Raw genomic sequence first — 21,953 nt, forward strand, 5'->3', positions numbered from 1 at the left:
ATATCTGAATACATCTTATAATGTTTGTATACCACCTTCTACGTTAAAAAGGTTTTCCTTATTGTGTACAATAGTGTCTGATATTGACACTTGTATATGATTAATAACATTTAATACCATTTCCATGGAAACATGACATTCAAAAGCATAAATCATAAAAAAATCATTTATTGCTCAAATGTGTTTGAAAATATAATAATTTAAAGTATATAGTCCAATAATTATTAATTGTATGCTTCCTGACATAACAAGTAGAGTTTGCGTAATCAATAATGACAAACATACACCAATCAAACACACATCTGGACATTACTAATCGATACAATAAATATACGGATGAACAGATAGCCCGACCGAAACACCGACACTTGCATTCAATATATCCCTGTTTCTTTGAAGGGGACAAATTTACAGGGTATAACTGTGAATTATTATCTCTGCCAGTGTGAGAAGTCTCAAGAACCGGGCGTAATATTCTACATAGGACATATACTACGTGTACAGACGGAAAAATCATTAAAATACCATGGTTTCTATGAATGGATAGCACTCAGTTACATGTTAGAATAGTTGAAAGCTGCGTATTTGATAAGTATCAATTAACTGGTGATGTACGTAATGTATGCGTCTATGTATTACTAACTGCAGATGGCGAGCACGCCATAAGTACTTTTAAAGGATCCAGTGGTCATTATGCAATGATCCGAACGGACACCACATTCCACGTTGCTTTTATATTAGATATAGACCGTGTTGTAATAAAGAGATGTTCAGTAATAATTTGAAGTCCATTGGTGAATAAATGAAGGAGTTATGTTAAAACAAAATTTTTGGTACGAACAAAAATTTGGGTACGAAAAAATTATGCCAAAAAAAAATGGGAACGAAAAAGAAATTGAATACAAAAAATTGGGTACGAACAAATTATTGGTACGAAAAAAATGTGGGTACGAAAAAAATAATTTGGTACAAAACACAATTTGGGTACGAAAACAAATTTGGTTACAAAAAAATTATGTCATAAATAAATTTGTTTACGAAAAACATTTGGATACGAAAAAATTTTGGGTACGAAAAAAATTTGGTACGAAAAAATTTGGGTACGAAAAACAATTTTTGGTACGAAAAAAATTGGGTGCGAAAAAAATTTGGGTACGAAAAAAATGTGTGAACAAAAAATTTGGGTACGAAAAAAATGTGCACACAATTTGGGTACGAAAAGATTTGTGTACGAAACAAAAATTTGGGTACGAAAAAAATATTGGGTACGAAAAAAAATTGGGTACGAAAAAAATTGGGTACGAAAAATAATTTGGGTAGGAAAAAATAAATTTGGGTACGAACATTTTTTGGGTACGAACAAATTTGGGTACGAACAAATGTGGATAAGAAAAAAATTTGGGTACGAAAGAATGGGTACTGAAAAAAAATTGATAAGAAAAGAATTGGGTACGGAAAATAAATTGGGTACAAACAAAAAATTGGGTACTTAAACAAATTTGGGTACGAAAAAATTGGGTACGAAAACACATATGGGGTTTGAAAAAAAATTGGGTACGAAACAAAATTGGGTACAAAACAAATTTGGTACGAAAAAAATAGGGTACGAAAAGAATTGGCTTCGAAAAAAAATTGGGTATCAAAAAAATTGGGTACGAACAATTTTGGGTACGAAAAATTGTGTACGAAAGATGTTGGGTACGAAAAAAATTGGGGGTACGGGGAAGTGGTACCCATGGAGCTCTCGATAAATTTGAAAGAGGACGGAAAGCAAGTTATCAATGGCCCTGGGGTGGGTACTGTGGACATGGATGGTCGAGATAGACCAAGTTGTCATAAGAGATGTTCAGTATTGATTTGAAGTCAATTGGTGAATAAATGAAGAAGTTGTGATAAAACAAAATGTTGGGTGGGCGTGGTCGGCCACTATCTCCTCCTACACTATTAGCAGTAGAACCTTGAAATAACCAACAGTAAGGAGTAAAGATGCGTGTTATCAAATCACTCGTGCTTCGCACTCGTGATTTAATTCCTACGCATCTATACTTCTTACTGTGGGTTATTCGACAACAAACCATGATAGAAAAATATTATTTCTTAATTAACTCTGAAAGAAAGTCAATATATTTATACAGTTATTAATGAAATCAAATGCATACAGTAGAGATCGGCATTAATCGTTCAAGGTGTCTTTGTATGGGTATTATTGAACCGTCTACAAGTCGGATGCTTTCTCGGATCACCGTGGCGAACTGAAGCGACTATACATACATATATACTAGTTTCACAAAACAACTCACTGACAGAATATAAGTTTGCCAGCTTTATACATAATTGTGTAGTTATATAAATAAATAAATAAATAAATAAATAAATAAATAAATAAATAAATAAATAAATATATATATATATATATATATATATATATATATATATATATATATATATATATATATATATATATATATATATATATATATATATATATATATATCCATCCGTGTTCATACACTAAAAGATGTATTTTATATTTTATATAAGCAATCCTAGGAGTATCACAAAATATAACGACAACAACAGTGACTGAACTCTCAAAATTATTAAATCGATTCGCGTTGCAACGCTTTATAATTTTCAGGTTTTTAATTTGTCAAAAGATGCTTATAATGGATATTTTAGAGGATGGTTAATGTTAAGTGTTACTGTGGCCTCACAAATATAATCCCTACAACGAACATTTGCGAATCTGAAACATTTTGTTTTATAAATTTTGTCAAATACCACAACGTGAAAATGACCCTTTAAAAAAATTATGCGCTGTAAAATAAATAATGAAAGATCATGACATTCGATTCAAGAAGCTAGAGTTAATGGGTGATCGGTCAATTCCATGGTTTAAGTCATACCTGACGGATAGAAGCCAAGTAGTAAACATAGGTAAAACAACTTCTACCCCTCTTCCAGTCACTTGTGGGGTGCCCCAGGGTAGTATACTTGGCCCCCCCTGCTTTTTTATATTACGTTAATGACATGGTCACAAGCATAAATAATGACTGTATAATTATATTGTACGCTGATGAAAGCACAATATTGTTTAGTCATAAGGACCCTGATTTTATATCTGCCAAACTTTGTGATGTTTTAGAAAATTTCTCGGTCTGGCTGGCAAATAATAAGTTATCCTTGCACTTGGGGAAAACTGAATAGATGTATATTCTTTTCGGCCCAAATCGAAATTTAAGTAAGCAAGGGTCTACACAAGTCACTTGTAATGGTCATGAGATACATAGTACTAAACAAGTTAAGTACTTAGGCCTTCCAGTAGATTGTTTTTTATCAGGGGAAGCTATTGTACAAAACATTATCTCTAAGGTCAATGGTAAACTTAAATTTTTGCATAGACATAATAGTTGTTTGGATTTTAACACACGTAAAATGTTATCATCTGCACTTCAACAGTGTCACTTCGATTATTCTTGTTCATCCTGGACCTCTGAATAAAGGTCTAAAATCTAAACTCCAAATTGTCCAGAACAAGATAATCAGATTGATAAAAAGTTACTCTCCAAGACATTCTATTACTTGGCATGACTATGTTCATCTGAATATGTTAAATGTTAGATATAGAGTAAAACAGCTAAGGCTAAATCACATGCATAAAGTCTTTTATAAGACATACCCTTCATATCTTAGGGAAAACTTTGGTAATAGCTCTAGCAACTAAACAATTTAATTTTAGTTTACCTAGTGTCCATTATACTTCTTGTAAAAAGACTTTCTTATATACTGGACCAAGAGACTGGAACTCTCTCCCTGACAATATTAAACGTGTAAAATTACTAGATTCAAACAATTAGTGAAAAAACATCTTCTTGAACAGCAAGTATCAGATAGTAAATGTGACTTTTTATTTAACTAATATTATGTTGCAACAAGCATCTGTGATAACCATGCTAAATTGTGATATTGTGCATAATAAGATGAATTGCACACTCTTAATAATCCCGTTTTGTACCAAAATCTTAACTGTTAATAGTTTATGTTTATTTGTTTATATGGTTTTGTCTCTTTGAATCACTTTTCTTTTTCAGTGTGCGTTTTATAGACCCCATTTGAAATAAGCTTTCAGCTTAATGGGTTAACCATAGGTCCTCAGCATTCATGCTCCTATGAACCTACTACAGTTAAAAAACTTATGTATTGTTCAAAGTATGCATACAGTAACAGCGTTTTATTTGTTGCTCTTAAATTGTAATTTTTTTAATCAGCCTAGTCTTAATTCCTTGAAATCTGTGATATATTCTATGTTAATCTGTACTATATTATTTGTTTTATGTGTCATGTATGTGTATGTGCTATTGACCTTAAATGTAAATATATATATATAATATATATGATATATCTATTAAAAGATACGTTTATTTTATTGCAATTATATAGTATTAATTGATAATTCATTTTCTGACCTACGTGGTCAATATCAAGATGATATGATTGCAAAAAGCTAACGTACGATACATAACGGGTATAATAAATATTGAACATTTTCTAGGTCGTTATGTAACGTGTCTTCGACCGAGCGTCGGTCTTTATAGTATGGTGCAGGCAATAATGCAAAACACAATACAATAATACGGTATATAATTTTCCTTAAGCTACCTTGCTTTTATGATTGGCTATTAATTCAATGATTGGTTTGAAAACAGTAAATCAAGTATAATCAAATGCTATAATCATATGACCTCGAACACTCACTATGTACGCCTATGACCTCGGGTCTATGTATGGAGACCTATGTCTCGGGACTATGTGTGGAGACCAATGTCCTTGGAATTATGTATGGAGACTTATTCCTCGGGACTATATATGGATACCCATGTCTTTGGAACTATGTATGGAGACCTATGCATCGGGACTATGTATGGAGACCTATGTCTCGGAACTAATATGAAGACCTATGTCTCGGGACTATGTATGGAGACCTATGTCTCGGAACTATGTATGGAAACTTATGTCTCGGGACTATGTATGGAAACCTATATCTAAAATGTCTCCAAGTCTGTGTTACTAGATACCCTAGGTATTGAGCCTTGTACTGTTTGTATGAAGGTATGTGACTTATATATCAACTATTAGCGACTTGGGCTGCTTAGGGGTAGGAATCCAACTTCAAGGCTCTCAGAACGTTTGAGGAGGAAAGCCAGTCTCTGTGTGCCCAAAGTCCTTAATGTATGTTAATAATATAGTTTAATTACCTAATTTCGCGATGTTCACTCGACGAAGTCGGGAGCAGAACTGCCTGTTTAGAGAGAAAACGCGCGCTTTTATACTGTCTTCTCATGCGGCGTTTCTCGGACATTTCCATAGTGATACAGTTGAGATCTACGTAATAGTGGTTTGACTTAATTATATAGCATAATAATGAGGTTTTGGTCTTTATCAACGCAATTAACATTTATTAAACAAATGGATATAAAAACAACAAACAACGATACATTTCTATGCATATTTTCAACAATGAATAGAACCTCGGCAATGCTTACCGCAAATCAATTGACGCTTTTAATATATTAACAAAAAGGAGAAAAAGGAACAATATACCCAAAGAAAAATTAACGTAAGTAAGAACGGCGGTAGGTTAAAAAACCACATTACCCACGCCTCCGATTTTAAGCGTCCCGCTTATTCATGTATTTATATTATTATTATTAGTATTATTATTATATATACATTTTTTTAAACAACATAACATGGCAAATCAAACAGTCTTAAAACGAAGAACACAAATTAACAAAACATGATGCTCTATAATGCTCTGTAACAGTAATATGCACTTCACCTGAGCATCAACGATTAACAGAAAATAAAACAATCAAATATTACAATCTAAGCAATGTGTTGCATTGTGACATGGATAAAGAATGCCTTTCTGTCATTACATGTGCGTCCGCACACATTACACCTCCAAGGTTGTCCATTGGTATGGCAACCCTGGTGGATGAAGAACATTGCCATATCCTCAAAATATATGCCACAGAAATTGCACTTGTGCAATTTGTTGCACTAACATTCGTTTAGCACTTGCACTGTGTCTCGTATCTGTGTCCCCCTTTCAGCAACGATAACTTCCTCCTGTGTGCTCTTATTCATTCGGAGGACACAGTCGACTTGAATGACATTCTCTTTCATATCTACCTTCGGTTTATTATCCGCTCGAACGCCGCTACTGCGCAACCACTTCCCAGTCTCTACCTTATCAACAGCTCCATACTGTTCATCAAGGTTTTTGACTGGACAACTGGGTCCAGGGCATTCCGACTCCGAACCTTTAGCTCGCTTGACCGGCGCTTGAACAGGAGTGGGAGCCGTCCTCTTTTTAACTGTCCTATCTAACTCGAGGTCACTATCTTCGTGATCTTCTTTATCACTCACTGCACTCGCGCAAGCACTGGCAGTCTCAGAACAACATCCATTGTCACTGCCCTGCGAGACTTGATCGTGCCCCGTTCGGGCATAATGTCGTTAAAGGTATACAACCTTCTTGAAGTTTACTCCACACTCCTTGCATGCGATTCTCTTCAAGGCACACGTCATAATATGGTATCGGAAGCCCCCCGTAAGCGGTACATCCTTTTTGCATACCGGAAACGAGGTGCTAGTACTTGTGGTAGTCTTCATTTTCGACATGGTCGTCCTTTTTGATCGAGCAGGACTCATGCGTTTAGCACAAACGTCACAACCGCTCACATAGATCTTCACATGTCTTAATCCAGGCCAGTACTATCGTTGTCTTATCTTTTCAAACGTTTTCTTAATACCAAGGTGGTCTATGCTCTATCTTGAAATCATACGACGCCGGTGTGCTTCCCGCGCATCCTGAAGCTCCTTTGCTTTTGATAGAACACCTGTCTCCATTAATGAGTATCTGCCCTGACGCCAAATAAATATGACACTGATACTGCTTGAAAAAGTCAAGACCTTACATGATTTCTCCATCAATGTCTGCTACTAACGTCGTGCTCGGGTAGGTTTTTCCATAAATACGTAGGTCAAGCGTGGTTTGACCTTTGATATTAAGCGGCATTCCACATGCCGCGAAAATGTCCTTGTCAAAATACTTGAGTTCGGTACACTTGCCAAAAAATCATACTCCAGGTCTGTGTTGACATCAGCCAAAAGTTTAGCTCCTGTGTCTATCAGACATCTAACAGCAGAACCATCGATGTGTGCTGTTACGATGAACAAGCCGGCCCCATTGAAAGTGGTTTTCTTAACTTCACCACCCTTGTCACCTGTACTTCGGTCAATTTTATGTGACGCATTTGTATTTGACCTTTGGCTATTATTATACCTGGGAACATTAGTGCGCCTTGGGTTCCATCTAGGTGTTCGGAAGTTATTCCGTGGTCTATCTGAGCTCGTATTCCTAGGTTGAAATGATCTCTGGGCACTATTACTTTGTCGTTTCCACTCACGGAACTCGTTTTGTAATTGTTGAATTGCAAACTGCAAGGACTTGAGGTCGTTCTGATGTTTGATCTGCGTATCGCCCTCCGCAGTACTTGTTGCCAGCACCTTACTTGAGGCAATGTGCTTTTGCTCAGCTTTGTAGTAGGCTTCAATTGCGACTTCATGACGCACAGCATCATTCATACTCGATGGTCTAGCCTGTTTTGTGCGTATCCTCAACTCTATGCTATGTAGCAAATCTAAAAATTGCTCTTTTGCAAGGGTTTCTCTAACATCGGCTGGGGCAGTAGGGTAAGCCAAATTTGTCAGCCTTCTGGTGTTCTGCGCTAGTTCTGACAAGTTTTCCGATGCACGCTGTTTTTGTTATCGAAGCTGCACCCGGTATAACTCTGACATAAGATCTTTAAATCGTTTCGAATTGAATATAAGAGAATTATTTAAGCTAAAAGCATATTTTGTTTGTTAGTGTGTTCTTGACAGCCGAGTCAAGCATCTTCCAGCTAAAGATGTATATGTAGGGGGGAGCAGGGGAACAACTTACCTAAATTATTATGAGGGATATATTTTGTTGTAAGAGGAATTTCCTGCTTCATCAACAAGCTCAACTTCTTGAAGGCTGCCAGCATGGTACTCGTCTGTAGAAGGCATAGATCTTCAAGCTGCCCAACCAGATTTCTCCGTCGATTTACCCTCAGCTGTTTGGCCTGGGAGTGGGTCTTTGTCTTCTGATGGCGGCTTAGTGAGTCCCTTGCCATCCATATGCAAGGCAACTCTACCCACGGAGCAGTACCGACTGATAAACGCACTGGTCTGCACATGTGACGAATGCACACATACCTACGAAAAGGTGGACTACTAATCGAACAACTTATATTTTCGTTCTTTATATTACTTTTTTATTAATAGTCTTTTTTATGTTTATAAAGTTACATTAAGATATGATTTCATGTTGTAAGTGTCTTATCTTTAATGCAAAAAAAACAAACATCTTCTGATATACTGTTTCAGTGAATGAAACACATTAATTATTCATTTGTGATATCGTTTTAAGTTGTTTTCACGACAGATTTAAAGAAAACATAAGGTCAGTAGAAATATTTTAAACTCCTTCAAGCTTCTGTGACCCATGGAAAATCTTGATTCCAACTACTATCGCACCCACTGGCATGCGGCTTGAATCGCCTGCTTTATGGTCTCAGGATAATACTGGCAACGTCCTGGACACTTGCACTTGAACTTATTGCACTATCTTACAGTCGTTACTATTTATAGTCGCCATTGAGAAAATAGTGTGGAAACATTTTTAGAAGTCGAGAGCAATCAAATTAGACATTTGACTCCATTTAATTGTAAATATAAATTCAATTAACCATTACCGCAACAAACAACTGTTACTGTTAAAACGACGCTGAAATAGTTGTTAAGCATACCTTAAAATGCTATTACGCAACGTGTACCGGTATACTCGATCGATATCGACCATTAATAGTGGACAAACAACATTATTGACCCCCATAGACGACCCGTTAAACGTCTACACCTCGTATATAAGTCTTTATGCCCACCAAGATTATAAGCGCGTGCTTGTTTTGGTTGGTCGTTGGCCGAATGCAGACAACATTCTGACCATAGCTTACAAGCGCTTGTGAAAATATTCAAGCGTTGCGGCGACATGATCGGGAAATCAAGCGCCGCGGCGGAATGTATTTTTAGGTTACAATATACTAAATCTTTTGGGAGTGCAATGCTTTACTCTTTAAAAACCTGAACATCATTTATAAGAAGACACAATTTTCTGTGTGGCCACTTGCCATGACTTTATTTTAGAATGTTTCTTTGTGCATGTGGTAGGGAAAACATTGATGTTTAACAGAAATCCACTCATTTTCTCGAAGGTTAAAGACTACATGAGACTTTGACAGATGGCAGGAAACCCTCGTCCACAGGTACGAACCCAGTAAATTGATGGCTGTAAAACAGTGACCGCTGATTCGCATCGAGTTCTTTCTTGCAAAACGCATGACCCCCCTTTTTGATTGTCTAAATCATTGCGGCTTGGAATGCTCTTTAAGAAAAGGTATGGTTATGGGGGTCTCTATGCGCAAACGTTTGACTTTATTTTTTGTTGAAGTTATTTCTTTTACATTGAATTTGTGTAGGAAATCTTTTGGTATATTGTAACCTAAACTAGCTTTAGGTAAAAATGAAATATCTTCTGCAAGTGCAAAATATGACTGGAAAAGCTGATTTTTGGTCATTTCTTAACAAAAGAGAAGAAAATAAGTGCCTTAAATGCATGAATTCAGATATTTTGACCTTTTTCAAGTTGACCCCCACCCTGATATAGCCAAATAAGGGCTAAATTGCTTTCCGTCTTGAATTCAAAGGCATATTGGTTGACCGTGTAGCGTGAGTGTGCTACATGAAGTCAGAATTCAACGCCAGGGACTCCGTGATCCAGTAACGCAACTATAGCTTGTGCATAAAGCATGAACATTCAAACAGAGCCCCATTTCACCGAAATGGAATGGGGGACATTTTTACAGTTTGGACAGTGCAGCAGACACTAAATTGAGGCAGCCTTCATATTCAGTACAATCATGAACATAACAAGGTTTATTACGTCATATTATTCATAGAAATACACTAAAATACTTAAATGCATGTTTTTTGCCATTTTATATCTATTTTTTATTGGGAATTTTGACTTTTTCCGGTAGAGGAATGTCTGCGACTAAGCTGAGGGCCACTGGATAAGGATTGTTGATGGCAAAACAGGTAATAATACTAAATTATTATCACGTACACAAGCAAATAAGCATATTTATGATGCTTAAGGTGTGAAATACTGTCATAATCAGGTTTGTCGTCACTCAAACCCTTGCCGTCATGCAATTCCCCGTGCAGTTTGTATGGATGGTTCCGCGTCCTGACACGTAAAGCTTGTGCTTTGTTGGCAGCAGAAGTTGGCACTTAACAGGTTTATCCTTGTTCCTAAGCATGTATGCAGTGCATCTGAGTTGATATGCTACTTGTAACCATACAATTAGCTTGTGTTTGGTATTGTTTTCTCACAATATGCTTACAGTCATGGTTCCGGCTTGAAAGGATGTGGCGTCCGACTTAAACATAGGATTGTTGTAGCAAGTGTCCCCTTCATCTTTTACCTTAGAGAGATCTTTTTGCCAAAATGTGGCACTTTCAGCAACCAGTTTAGTTTTTTATTTGGTACATGCTTCTCTCATTCAGTGATTTAAGGGAAGTATTGACCTTATTTGCTTGTCTTTGCATACAAAGGTGACATGGATCAATGATATTTGTTGTATTGAGAATTCTGCGGGAAGCTGTGTCCCCAGAAGATGTACTAGAAACCTCTTTCAGGAAGCCTGCATTGATCTGAGCTGCCTTTCTGCCCCTGTTACTTCATTGAACTTCATTTCTAAGCTTATAATGCTCTCCAACATATATGTATCTTGTTCATTTTAACCTTTCCTTCCAGTCTAAACCCCCAAAATGAGCATTTTTGTCTTTCGCTCAGTTATAAACGCCCATTTTGACCAGATTGCCACCATAAAAATAGTCAAAAGTACTTATTTTGTGCCCAAAATATGAAATTTTGTATTCTCTTGAACCTCTGAATGACAGCTGGCAGTGCATATTGACCATTTGCTGCAGTTTAAAGGCACCCATGGCATTATATGCTAGAATATATCATTGGCGACTGGTAAATAAATGGGCTCCGAGCAACAAGGCGCTTTCAAGATTTCACACTTTTATTAGTGTGAAACAACCAGTTATATGAAGCTTATTGATTTCTACACTTCAAAGTATCTTTGGTCTCTCACTTTTGCTTATTTGTCGTTTGTCTTGGATGAAATTGTTTTTTTTTTGCTTTGAAATTGACATTTTTGGGGGTATTTAAAAAAAAACACACACAAAAAAGACATTATCAAAATTGCTTGGAGTGAAAATATCTAACAAGTTCATTCTTTCCCCACCCCGCATAAGCCCCACGTGCCTGTCCATATAATTTGTTTTGGTATTTTGTTGCAGATATTGAACACAACAGCTTTAAATCTTAAAGGGACATTTAAGCTTTAACAGGCCTTAAATCGCCTTCTTCGGACCGAAAACACCCGCATGTGAAAATGTGATCTAAAATGGCCAAAAGGACAGATAATCCAGCCAAACTTAATACATAGGTGCAATAGGAATAGGAAGATAATAATATGCAAGAAAAACACATTTTATTTAGAACATATTTTTCCTTAAGGTTACAATATACTAAATCTTTTGGGAGTGCAATGCTATACTCTTTAAAAACCTGAACATCATTTATAAGAAGACACAATTTTCTGTGTGGGCACTTGCCATGACCTTATTTTAGAATGTCTTTTTGTGCATGTGGTAGGGAAAATATTGATGTTTAACAGAAATTCACTCATTTGCTTGAAGGTTAAAGACTACATGAGACTTTGACAGATGGCGGGAAACCCTCATCCACTGATACGAACCCGGTAAATTGATGGCTGTAAAACAGTGACCGCTGATTCGCATCGAGTTCTTTCTTGCAAAACGCATGACCCCCCCCCCCCCTTTTTGATTGTCTAAATCATTGCGGCTTGGAATGCTCTTTAAGAAAAGGTATGGTTATGGGGGTCTCTAGGCGCAAAAGTTTGACTTTATTTTTTGTTGAAGTCATTGCTTTTACATTGAATTTGTGTAGGAAATCTTTTGGTATATTGTAACCTAAAAGTCCAAGCACCGCGGGGCTGCTGTACTAAAACCGCCTGGGGAAATGTCTGATATATATAAATATAAATATAAATAAATAAATAAATATATATATATATATATATATATATATATATATATATATATATATAACATCTTAATTGGACATTTCGCGAGATTTTTGCATGTATTGAAGTTTGTCATTACATGTTTAAAATTTGATAAATGTAAGCATTAGAACTTAATAGCGCCAGCCATAACTGGGATCGAACCACTGACCTTGTCAGGTTCTTAAATCGTCAACAGATGCAAATAATGGATATTTTAGAGTATTGTAAATGTTCGTTATTACAGTTTCCTCGTAAACATCATAAATACAACGAAAATTTGCAAATATTTTTTCCTTTTTTTTGTTTACCAAAACGTGAAAGGGTCCCTTTAAGAGAAACAAGTTTATATCTTTTATACCTATCGAGAAAAATATTACAAACAACAAAAAACACACACACACACAAAACTAAGAACATTTTATTATAGCCATCATATATAGTATTTTCGATTTTTTATGTTAAACGTATAACCAGTATATTATTTTTTTTAAGTACACAGCAACGCAGTTGTGATATTTTTTAAGATTTATACAGATTTAAGGGGTGTTGCTGCAGTTTTGATGATTTTTTTCCATCTAATAACTTTTGCTCAAACTTTTTATTCAAGTACTACATACAAATACTAAATGAAAAATGCAATAAAAACATAGGGTCACCGGCTTTGTTTGGATTTTATTCACCATTATATAATATGTACTTTTTCATTAAAACTGAAAAATCTCTAATTGCATAATAATGATTAATAACCTATGAAATTGGAAACATGTAGAGATTATATAAGCTAATATATATCATATACCATTTAAGTAAACCACAAACAACCAAAAAAATGGAGAACACAAGTTAAATTTTAAGAAATTTAATTTTTATAATTTTTATGTCGACCAAAAAACGTCATTTTTTTACTATTTTTACCACAAAAATGGAATTAAAAAAAGTTCTATCGAATAACCTTTTTGCGAAACTTCTCAAATATGTTCATCTATGTATTGTTATCATGAAACAAAAATAAAAAAGGGGGGTCACCGCACTTTTAACAGAGATTTTTTGTTTTAACTATCCCTACCGTCTACGTCAAATTTTATAAAAATACATCAATTAGGCAAGATAGATAGTAAGAAATATGCATAAACATTAGAAATTGTTTTGAATCTTAACTGGGATCACAACAGCTTACCAAAAGACATAAATAAAAATCAATATTTAATCACAAACATAATACCATACAGTATCAAACTCGACCTTAATCATTAATAACTTACATGTACTTGTTCACAGATTTCGGCTTGTTTTGAAGTTTGTGATTAAATGCATTAAATTGATAAATTTAAACGACATGACAAAAAAGCTCCAGTATTAAACAAGAATGAAATAAAAGAAATAAAAAAGAAGTAAAAAAAAGTTAACCCCACCTGGGATCGAACCACTGACAATTGAATTATAAACCAATTCGGTCATTTCTGATGATACTGATAACAAAATTATTGAGTTGTGATAATAGCACCATCGGTGTTGCTATAAATATATTCTCCGTTAATTAAACTGCCGCAACACCCCTTAAGTTTGAAGGCCAACTTTTTAAACTATTATATTTTATCCCATTTTCAGCGCGACATTGACGGTATAACACGTTGTGGAATATACTTGCTTGTTTTCAACACTGTGGAATATACCTGTCGCGTGCACGGACTACTTTTTAAATGACGTCATGCGATATGCGCTAAAATTAGGTCGATATTGTTTGGTTCATTGATCGAATTTTAAGGTCACCCATTAATAGAAAATGTGCATATGTTGCAAAAAATATATATATGTCATATTCAACAAAAGAACTGTTGAAATAAAATATAAAATTACACGATTTTTGTTTTGTTATTTTTTTATTTATATTTACTTTACCACTAAATGATTTTTCATAAGAAACAAAGTCGAAAAAAGTTAAGGCTTACTAGTAAGCTTCATACTTATTGCGTCATTTTCCCCATTTTTTGACGATTTATTATAAACGCGACTTATTTCACATGTTTTCTACATGTACTGTATGTCGACATATCTGAATTGTCAATTGATCACATTTTCCTTATTTCGTGTAATGTGCATTGTTTATAACCAAAGCATATACTTTTGACATTTACCTTAAATATTAAGAATGTACAACAAGCCATACACATATCGCACAGTTCATGAATAATCTGCTATGTTTGCTTTCCTATTTAATTCACGTTAGGCATAGAGCTGTGTAAAGTATAAGATGGTAAAAATAGCACCACACTGGAATTGGGAACGTCCCATTTTGTACACGGGTATTTTCTACTCATTTATCTTTTGTGTACTGGAATGTTTTCCATTCTTTGTGTATTTATATATTAAATTATTTTTTCGTACAATAAGGGCATTTACCATAGATAAATAAAACATTGTGCAAGTTTAAACATAATTATGTTTGTATGCAGAAATCTGCAAATGCAACCGAGTTTACCAACGGCTATTATTAGATAAACTGCTCCGGTTCATTTGCATAACAGTAATGTAGAGTACATGACGTAGCGTGTGACGAAGAAGAAAGTTAATCGCGTTCATAAACCCATTTGAATAAAGTGTTAGAATGGCATAAGGGTCTTTATTTAACTATGCTAAAATAATTATTAAAGACCCTAGATGCAAAATCGTCAATTATTGAGTTAAATGGATTATTAGATGGATTTTAAAGGATAATTAAAGGTAAGATACTAGTTCTTACGTGTTTTGATTTTTGAAATTGTACTTTTGTCGTTCCCTGTTCTCGGGGAAATGATTTTAACATGGGCGCCATTGATGCATCGGATCACACACGGCATACCCATAACATTATATAAAAACACGTTCTGCGCGTCCTTAAATTCGTCGTCCGAAGTCGGAAAACGTATAGCCCTGTATATTTTGTCAAATAAAGTGTCAGTCGCTGCAATTGTCTGTTTACTCGTCAAAATTGTCAAAGTCTTCGATAGCTAAAGAAACTTCAGCGTACAGTTTATTTAGTATTGACAGACCTGTACAAAGTCGCGCCAGTCAAAAATCATTAAAAGCGACATTTAAAGTTATGGTAGCCAGAACTAGGTCGTCGATGGTGTACATGTATGTTGACATCGACAGCATTTTGTCAGGATCATTCGCCGCCATATTGGATTTTGATCATTTTCTTTCGAAAATAAAATGAATTATAGTAAAGTAAAATCTTCTTTTCGCGGTCGTAAAGTGTTAAAATTCGCATACTGCGTAAAATTGAATGTAGGCATATGGTGATATTTTTACTTGTTTCACAGTTTGTTTGTGAATTTTTAAAGACTATTTTGCGTACCAGAACAAATACATGTATATCACTACGCATGGTTACATTTGTTAGATTTTAAGCGCTTTTATGACTGAATTAAAATTATTGTTAAGGTTATTAGATCGATTTATGTTAAATGTCACGTTGAAAAAATCAAATGGGATAAATAGAATACTAGGATTAGCGTTGAATACAGAGAAGCTTATGTTGCTCGGCTCGAACACCGAAAGCGCTCGCCAAGGCTCGCGCTTCCGGCGTTCTAAGCCTCGCAACATAAACTTCAACGCTAACCTGGTATTCTCTATGTTGAATATGTCCTAGGACGCGCTACGTAAGTTTTATTCTCCTCACAAACTCGAGTTACCTCAGTCAGTGCATTATGAACCCAGCATAACGACATAGGTTTATATTACCTGCACCTTTGTTTTTTTGCGTCCATGTAATTTCTTCTGAAAGTGTGTATATAAATAATAATGCAATGAAACGAAGCCTTATTGTCATAACACGTATAAACATGTAGTTCGAATAAATATGAATTGGTTATATTCTTCTTGTGGTTACATAGTAAATATAAAATATCTGCATTGAGCTTAAGTAAGATTCAGAAGGTCTCTGTAGGTTTCCAACATGAACTTGATTGCTTATTCATAAGCGCGTACATTCATCGTACTGGCAATTCATTTTGCTCAGATTTGTTTATGTCGTTAACGTGAAAAAAGCTCGATAAAAAACAACAATGTTATTTGGGACATTGTGAGAGCTGTAACATCAAAGGGAAGAATTACGTGTTGCAATCAATCAACATTTGTTTCTCATTTCAGGGCTATTTTGAACCAACACTTGCATCGTGATTTCAAACATTATTGCTACCTCATTACAGGTTTGGTTTCAACATAATTATGTGGCTAAGGTATTTGATAGGAATTAGAAAAATGATCTTTGTAATAGTATATTGATACAATGAATTTAGTGAGAGGCATACTTGATTAATCGTATAATAATAATAATTTTCGCACTCTATTACCAGGCAATCTAAAAGCAATTCACACAATCTTTCTTGCAAACACACTCTCCAATTTGTTTAATTTAATGAATTCTTTAAATAATCTATAATTGAGATCCTTATGTCAAAGGTATCCAGGAAGTTCTAATGAAATTCAAAATGTCGACGGTAAGCAAAAATCAAAGATGACCTTTCCTAGTGAATAAACTGCCTATCGGATCGAATAAGTCCTTTCACATATTTGGAAGCCGTGGTCCAGCGACCTACAATTAGTACTGGACATTGTGTAGAACAGGAGACTCGCCAATTATTCGTGTCAAATAATAAGCACACACTTAAAATAGTTGCATCAAGACTTTTTTCATCAAATTTGTAAGGAAATAATATTGAGTATTTCTATGCAAAATGTTGATTGAATTGCGTTTATAATTACAATTTTATTTGAAATGTTCATCATATGCAGTTGCAGCTGGCAATGCATACTTCTTTAAAATATAAACAAAAACATCACGCTGAAAGAGTATATGTTTGTTATAATGAATTAAGTCAATAATGAAACAATCATAATACTGAATACACACTTAAAATACAGTAGTTTGTACACCTAAGTCGATGAATGTATAACCCTATGTGTTTAACTCGTGCTAATTAAAACCTATCAAAGACTACATATGTAAAACTACTCGGATAATACAGGCAGTAGGGGTAAATACAAAGAATTATAACATTATAATGCGGCAAAAATAACTAAAATGACTATCAAAGTCTAATACAGTTTGATCTTTTATGAACATAAACCATCACAATAATAGACAGCTTAGGATGCACCCGCCACAAATGACTCACTTAGATGAAAAATACACTACGTTGATATATATCCGATTTCCCAATTGTCGACACGGATGTTGATCATAATGAGGATCGCCCATCAAACGTTGAAGATATGAAACTCGTAGCTTTTGTAAATGTTAATGGAATTCCTTAGGTCGAACACATACGCACGCTTTGCAAACATACAAGTCCGGTAGGGATGTTGCCGATTATATAACTTCTGAAATGATATACCCAAGCTACACCATATGAATATTGCTCGTAGACATCGAATCTATTTGATTTACAGAAAAAAAGATATTGCCATGATTTACACGTATTTCTCATATATTTCAACAACTCGAAGGTTTAAATATTTTTGTGTTAAATAATTTAGCATTTTTTTAAATCAGCTAACATATTTTAATGTTTACGTTTTTATGAGCATAATTAGCAGATTCCACATGCGCATGCAATTTTCTGCAATAATTGAAAGATAAATTGCATCCGCAACCACTACCAAATTAATTAATCATTTCTTTCACTAAAATGGAGTATCAAACAGATATTGTACGGAAATGAATCTGATGTTGCCATTTAAATGAAAACAATGGTTTATGTGATACCACGTTAGAAATCCAGCCTAAAATGTAACAACAGCTGAACATTATGTGTTGTTATCAAAGTTTTACACTTCGTTTTGTTTTGTGTGTGTGCATTTTTCAAGACTACTGTTATTCTTGAAATGTGTGTACCAAGCCTTCATTAAAGACATCACAGACTTTGGTGTGTTTCTTTACAATATCTAATGATTATACAAATGTACACAGGGAGAACGTGCATGAATTAATGTATATTGCATGTGTTTTGACTGTTTACGACGGGTTATGATTCACATTATTTCTGATAAACCGGTAACACAAATATACAATTAACGGAGGTTGACTTTTTTTATTCAAAAATAGATTCTATAAAATTGTTTTAAAACTATGCCGAAGAGCACAATGTTATATTTGTGTGTGTCGCCCTTTTTGTTTTAGAGTTGTGTGACTTACATTTTGTGAATTATTCAATAAATAAGTAAGTGGAGCTTTTGTGTCTGAGGTAGCGAACAAATTTTTGGATTCATTTTTCAAATACTAAGTCGTGTACCTGCTTGAAATATGTCATTGCGGATATATTTTATTATATTCCATGACTGTTCAAATTTTCAACTGTTATTGCTCATCAGTCGAAACTTTATCCTTGGCGGCCCATCAGGCTGTAGTTTATAGAGGACACGAGCTTAAGAGCATGCTATGAAAGAATCGAACCTCAATATGCTTAAAGAAAGAGAAACCTCATCATCACTACGTGAATCATTTTTGTATGGCAAGTGACCCAATCGTCCGGCAATTATCAAAAGAGGCATGAAAGCAGAACCGAAGTGACTTCAATAAGTGCAAGGTAAGCACCGCAATTAAAATAGATGCACGTTTGCTCTCGCACTCGTACTGTTATACACAAAACATGCTTATGATATTGCACTCGGTAGCTGAATCAAGTGCTATTTTACAAACTCTGATAAAAACAGCACAGCATCACATAAACGGTACATCCTCATCAATCATGTTGTATAAACGAAAAAAAAATAAAACAGGAAGAAGGGATTCCAATAAAAACGCACTAACATAACATACATGTACACATAATTACTTCTATAACTACACGTACACTAAGTAACAGTTCAATTATGACTGGCTTAGCCATTTCACCCCCGGAAACCGATATGCTGTGAAAAGTTGGATGTGCTAGGAGAAGTTGCCGATAGATTTCGATGAATTTCGGTAGTTGAAGTAAATCCAGTTCTATAATTGTTTAAAGGCATTTTTGAATTAAAATATATATTGGTGTATGCTAAGGAGGTTTTACCATGTATGTTAGAAAAATCCTGGTTATTATTATTCAGGATTTATTGAAATATAGCTATTTAAAGTCGACGATGCAGGGATTTGTCCCATATTTAGCGCTTTATTTGAAAAAATGATATGACATGGTGCAGTACAAAGATGTCCAGATATGACATGAAATAAGCAGGAAATTAACTTAGCTTCAGAACGGATATAATTATAAAACCTCAAAGTTCAATGAAAATTATCTACAATGCATCATAGTGGGCATACATCAGCTGTAATAGTGAGCTTTTAAGTTTTTAATTGAACTGCACTCATGTTATATCTCGACATCTTTGTACTACACCATGTCATATCATTTTTTCATCAACATGTTGAATGTAAAGTCGAATTTTTCCACCAATACGATTTTTTAAGAAACCCTGGCGGACATGTTACTCGCGGGCATTGGTTAATATAATTGTCGGTGCAAAGACTTTTTCACTGGCATACCTTTAAAGAAATTTGTAAATAAAGTGCTAAATATGGGACAAATCCCTGCATCGTCGACTTAAAAAGAAAAGCCATATTTCAATAAATCCTGAATAATAACCAGGATTTTGCTAACATACATGGTAATACCTCCTTTTTGCATACACCAATATATATTTTTTTATTAAAAAAATGCCTTTAAACAATTATAGAACTGGATTTACTTAAACTACCGAAATTCATCGAAATCTATCGCAACTTCTCCTAGCACATCCAACTTTTCAAAGCATATCGGGTTTCCGGGGGTTTTAGCCAGAAGAAAGATAAACGTTTTATTGTATCATTCAGACTTTAATTATAATGTAATAAAAATAATCTGGAACATGGATGTTTTAAGGACTCTTGCAGCAGAAAAGGATTTGAAAATACGTATGTTAAGACAATGTTAGCTAATGCGCGTTGGCAATTAAAACTAAAGAGCTGAAGGCACTAAAGTTGTTCGCTATTGCATAATCTTAGACGCAAATCAGTTTTCAAAAGTATGTTATAGCCTTTTATATCGCAAGTTTGAAATGAACAAAATTCAAATTTATAAAGTGTGTGTGTTAAAGCACAGGTCGATTTGTGTGTGCATTGTTTATCCTCATGTTTATGTTATAGAGAACACTTAGACAAAATAACAACAGTATGTCTCTTTTTTTCGCAATTGGTTGCTGCACTGGCAACCATCTTTAGAATTATAGTTGTCTTGCTAAAGAATAGCAAGCCTAGAATCATGTACATTTTGTGTTATGTGTATCTAATACTTAATCTATTTTCTTTAAAGTATTGAGCAACAATTTTGCCGACATGACAGAATTTTAACGCATCATGTCTTGTTGTGGGCCGGATTTGAATAATTTCCGAGGCCTAATTTATCAACAGTCGCCAATTTGTATTCTATGTTTAAATTGGATTGCGTTGTTCAAACTTTGGAAAATATGTTGCCCTGCTTTTCGCCCAACTGTTACAACTTATTTAATTGAGTTTCCTGGGCTTAAATCTACAGGCCCAGGCTAACAGGCAACCACTAAACATGAAAGTTATTCATGACGTTAGATCTGACAGTGTATTGAACTCATTCAATTTGCAAGTCTGAAGACATTAAAGGGACTCTTTCACGTTTGGGTAAATTGACAAAATTAAACGATTTAATAATTTGGAGAGTTTTGTTGTTGTCGTAATATTTTGTCATACTACGATGATTGCTTATACAAATAAAGTATACAATACATCTCTCATTGTATGAACAAGGATGGCCCAGTGGTCTTAACTATAGACTTTAATTCCAGGGGTCAGTGGTTCGAGCCCAGTTGAGGGTAACTTTTTTAAATGGAGCTTTTAAGATCCAATGTTTACATTTATCAATATTGAGCATTTCATGAGCATTTAAATGCCACAATGTTAAAATTTAGAACTCATTGGTTGTTTATTTGATTTTAAGGTAAGTTTGTTTATTTGCCTTGTCAGCGAGGTTACTTTGAAGTTATTATCACTTTTATATTTTTTTCAAATCATTAATGAAAAAAGATAATTTAAGCTTCATTTTGGGAAAACCGGGCTAAACGCATATGCATTAATTTTCATCCCAGTACCAGAGACTCTCTTTAAACGAAAAACACCATAAAATCAGAAAGTGTCGTCCTTGATTAGCCTGTGCGCATTTCACAGGCTAATCAGTGTGCACATGCTTATCTTATTTGACATGCATTAAACCCCGTTTTCCCTGTAAGCAGCCAATATGAACAGATTTCAATGATAAACAGGCCAATGTCGTCGAACAAGCTGTTAAACACTAGACTTGTCAATGTCGTCGCACAAGCTGTTAAACACTATTGATTACATACACGCTGTCTGCAGTGTACCAGTGGTGAAGTATAAACAGGCATATGGGGTTATCGTTTCTAGCGTAGTTAAGAGCCGACTGACTTTAAAATTCCCTCTATATTAGTTGCCCGCAAGCGCGAATTTTACTAATGTAAAAACTTGTTTCCTTCCTTAATATGATGTATATAGGTGTGTATGCGCGCATATAATTTATAACATGGAACCATTGATTTGTGAATTTGCACATTATTACAGTGTATAAAAACTTCGATTGATAGTTTATTACT

The 21,953-nt window shown here is 34.6% G+C and overlaps 2 protein-coding genes across 2 annotated transcripts in view; one reads left to right on the forward strand and one right to left on the reverse strand.

The window, feature by feature from the left end:
- LOC127836674 (ras-related GTP-binding protein A) overlaps positions 1–21,953 on the reverse strand; it is a 378,726-nt gene that overhangs the window by 22,058 nt on the left and 334,715 nt on the right. The window lies entirely within an intron of this gene.
- Positions 1–21,953, forward strand: part of LOC127836806 (ras-related and estrogen-regulated growth inhibitor-like) — a 62,839-nt gene that overhangs the window by 5,905 nt on the left and 34,981 nt on the right. The gene's annotated exons all lie outside the window — the stretch shown is intronic.

Source organism: Dreissena polymorpha, chromosome 1, assembly GCF_020536995.1.
Source record: "Dreissena polymorpha isolate Duluth1 chromosome 1, UMN_Dpol_1.0, whole genome shotgun sequence".
In the NCBI taxonomy this organism is placed as follows: Eukaryota; Metazoa; Mollusca; class Bivalvia; order Myida; family Dreissenidae; genus Dreissena; species Dreissena polymorpha.